This window comes from Octopus bimaculoides, chromosome 2 (assembly GCF_001194135.2).
Source record: "Octopus bimaculoides isolate UCB-OBI-ISO-001 chromosome 2, ASM119413v2, whole genome shotgun sequence".
NCBI lineage: Eukaryota > Metazoa > Mollusca > Cephalopoda > Octopoda > Octopodidae > Octopus > Octopus bimaculoides.
Genome location: NC_068982.1, coordinates 135,917,619 through 135,922,122, shown reverse-complemented (window position 1 = coordinate 135,922,122; position 4,504 = coordinate 135,917,619). Strand labels below are relative to the sequence as shown.

Below are 4,504 nucleotides of genomic sequence, written 5' to 3'. Positions count from 1 at the left end.
GTAATATATACATCTTAGAAGTTGTTGTTATTATATCATTATTATTATTATTATTATTATTATTATTATTATCATTATTGTTATTATTATTACGACTGTTATTATAATTATTAAAGAAAAGTGAATGTAGAACCGGTGGAGCAACATAACTGCATCTTAATTTACAACGTGCAAATATTACTGATGCATTCAAATTAAGTACCAGTCAAATACTATCACCTTGTACCTATGGTAGAAATAATCATCGTCATCACTACCACCAACATCTACCTCATCCTCTACATCATCCTCATTCTCCTCCTCATCATCAACATTGTCATCTTCATTATTATTATTATTATTATTATTATTATTATTATTATTATTATTATTATCAAATACTGCCGAGGTCAATTTTATCTTTCATACTTTCGGGGGCGATAAAGCCAGTGCCCTTTAGTACTGAAGTCTGTGATATTTTCCCCCTCCTCTTAAATTTGCTTGACTTCAAGCAAAATTAGAACGATTTGTTATTATTATTATTATCATTATTATTATTATTATTATTATTATTATTATTATTATTATTATTATTATTATTATTATTGTGGTGGTGGTGCTATATTGGCAAAATTATTAGGGCGTCGAACAAAATGCTAATTCTTTCTCTTTGCGTCCTGTGTTCAATTCCTGGTGAGGTCAACTTCACTGGTCACTCTTTCGGGTTCAATAAAACAAAGTACAAGTAACGTACTCAATTTGCTATTTTCGTCTGAACACCCCCGCAAATCGTTGATCTCGTGCCAAAATCAGAATCTATTATTATTCCCCCTTCTCTTTATTTTCTTCCCCCTCATTTTTACTGCAAACTCCCACACAAACTGTCCTTATAATATTCCCCCTCACTTGATGCTCTTATGTGAAATAAAAGAAATGATAATATTGTGTATAATTTGTAATTAAGTATAATAAGTATAATATAATGATTAATTATATTATAATGATTAATATGATAATGATTATTATTATTATTATTATTATTATTATTATTATTATTATTATTCATTATCATCATCATTGCTATTCATAACACGTTTGCATTTTGCATTTGTATTTTAATATTTTTCTGCTGTTCGTTGCATTATTCAGAATAGGTAAAGCATCAAATCCACCGAATCACATTCCACAATAATACACAGATATCTCGATTATATTTCTTCTATTACACCTTTTAATTATTGCAAGTAATATATTTTCCCTGTCAAGTTCCCTTTTCCTCAGAAAGCTACCTTGCTAGGGCCTCGCTTCGATTGTTTTGCAACAGTAGCGGTTGCAGTAGGAAAGAATATTCTGAACGGAGGTGGCGACAGTCAACAGGTTGCAGCAACAATAACTGTAGCAGCAACGGCAGCAGCAGCAGCAGCAGTTGTAGGTATAGTATAATGGTAACGGTATGAGTAGCAACAGTTAAAAACACTAGCAGTAGCGGTAGCAGTAGCAGTAGCGGTAGCAATTAACAGATAGCGACAAGTGTGTCGGTAGCGCTCTTAGTTGTAGAAAGCACAACATTCAAGATATAAACGCATCAAACTGACCAAACTTAAACAACTTTCTTATTACCGTTTCAACCATTTAAGCTTTTTGGAAGCACAAGTTTTTATCACATGACCACGACCACTACCACGACCACGATTACGACTACGACAGCACAAAACTCTCACCAACACAACTACCACCACCAACAACTTTACCAATATTATTACTACTACTACTACTACTACTACAACTACTACAACAACAGAAACCGTGTCAACGTTCCGACCAGTGATAGTTGAAAGAAACATAAAACCGCAAAAAATTTCACAAACAATCTAACAAATTTCTCGCAACAGTTTTTAGCGCAAATACCTCAGGTAAGAATATTTCTGACAACCCAAAACTAATTTCCGTTTTTACTTTCGCTTTGATTCCAGCCATTTCATGTCTACGGTTTAGCATTTAAGAAAACCAATTAATAATAATAATAATCCTTTCTACACAAGGCTTCATATTTGTGGGGAGGGGGAACCCAGGACACAATTGGTACTTAATTTATCGACCACCGAAAGGATGAAAGGCAAAGTCAACCTCGGCGGAATTTGAACTTAGAACGTAGCGACAAACGATATATCGTTAAGCATTTTGCCCGGCGTGCTAACGATTCTGCCAGCTCGCTGCCTTAAAAATAGATATTATAATAATAATAATAATAATAATAATAATAATAATAATAATGGTTTCAATTTTTGGCACAAGGCCAGTTTACTCCAGTCAGTGATCAACTGGTACATATTTTATCGATCCTGAAGGGATGGAACGCAATGTCGACCTCGGCGGAATTTGAACTTGAAACGTAAAGAGTGACGAATTGCCGCTAAGCATTTTGCCCGGTGTGCTAACGATTCTGCCAGATCGCCGCCTTCATAATAATAATAATAATAATAATAATAATAATAATAATAATAATAATAATAATAATAATAATAATAATAATAATAATAATAATAATAGGTGACACTCGGTAAGAAATGGAAACAAAATTGAAAGATGTTAATGACAATAATGATAATAATAAGAAGTAAATTAATTAATTAATTTCATTTTAGTTTTTATTGTGAAATTATGATGTGTATTTTATTACGTTTGATAGTTTATTTTCCTTTTCCATTACATTGTGCATGTTTCAAGGAATTGTGGAAGAACGAGGGTGGAAATTTAGAAAATAAGAATTTGGGTATAGATTGAAAAAGGATTATGTATGAGTATCCGAGATCGAGTATTGTCACTGTAATTATGTGTGTATATGTATATACATAAACACACACATGCACATATACATACATACATACACACACACACACACACATATATATACACGCACATACACATATACATAAGTATCTGTACCTGTATTATATAAATATATATATATATATATACACACACATATATATACATATATACACAGGCATACACATCCATGCACACACACACACACACACATATATATATATATATATATATATATATATATATATATATATATATATGTTTGAAGGCAGAGGGGGATATATATATATATATATATAATTTTTTTAAGACAGAAAGAGAGATTGCGAGGGTGATAGAGAAATAGGTTGACAGATTAAAAGATATAATGACATAAAAAAATACAATACGATAGATAGAACAATTAATTGATAACTGTGCATAGAATATGCATTTACAAGAACGTATCTGTTTCAAACATCAATATTAATGAATATTCACAAAAAAATGAGTCATAAAACAATTATGAAAAGGATGCTAGTTAAGAAACTGTGAAAACCAAAATATACAAAACTAATGCTAAAGACTTTTATTTCAAGAAATTATTTATTTGTTTCATTGTTTGCGATGTTTCATCTTAGCAGAAATAGCAGGTGACTGTTATACTGTATCGGCAAAAAAAGAAAGTTAAAATTATATCATGAGAATAATCTAACAGAGCAAATTACGCTGGAGAATGCATACGATTTATTTGAATTGATACATCAAAGTGGATGAATCTCTACCTCAAATGATTTGGCGCACTTATATATATGTATATATATATATATATATATGTGTGTGTGTGTGTGTGTGTGTGTGTGTGTGTGTGTGTGTGTGTGTGTGTGTGCGTGTGTGTGTGTGTGCGTGTGTGTGTGTACCTATGCTTGTATGTCGTATAGAGTGAAATAGATGTAATGAGTAATGAGTTATTCTATCTTAGAAGTTTTCTCTTCTATTCTTGATTATAATTTTCTCCCTTCCTCTCTCACTCTCTCTCTCTCTCTCTGCCTCTGTCTCTGGCTCTCTCTCTCTCTCTCTTTCTCTCTCTTTCCATCTCTCCTTCTCTGTCTCTCCTTCTTTCCTTCTCTCTCTTTCTCTCTCTCTCACTTTCTCTCTCTCCATTTCTCTATCTATCTACTTATCTGGGTTCAATCAATAACCATCTATGTGAATATCTATTAACTTTTCTATACACATTTCTGTCATTAATCCATGTATATTCCAACTAACAATCTATATTCGACTACTCATGTGTAATTCTCACTGACTACACATTTGTCAACCTATTTGACCATTCATTCAACTATTGCTTTTTCATCCTATCTCTTATTCAAACGATCAATGTAGTCACATTTCAATGAATCTCTTCGCTCCTCTTTCTCTATCCACTACACACATCGCACGCACACACACACACACACACACACACACATAAACACACACGCACACGTACACACACACACACACGCACACACACACACACACGCACACACACACACAAGCACATAAGCACTCACACACAAACACAACTACACACAACTACGTGCATACAGACACTCACACTAAAATACATACACGCACATTTCCAAATCGGAATTCTTTTTTTTTTCTTAAGCAAAGAATTCTTTTAAAAGTATTTCAAGCATGACAACGGATCATTTAGTGATGCGTAGTG

General features: G+C 32.6%; 1 protein-coding gene across 2 annotated transcripts in view; it reads left to right on the top strand.

The window, feature by feature from the left end:
* Window positions 1–1,438: 1,438 nt before the first annotated feature.
* Window positions 1,439–4,504, top strand: part of LOC106874007 (uncharacterized) — a 101,180-nt gene continuing 98,114 nt past the window's right edge. The window contains exon 1 of one of the 2 annotated variants that reach the window (XM_014921566.2): window positions 1,439–1,892. The gene's annotated coding sequence lies outside the window, so the exon portion shown is untranslated. The remainder of the gene's footprint in view (window positions 1,893–4,504) is intronic. The other variant, XM_014921567.2, reaches the window with a different exon arrangement.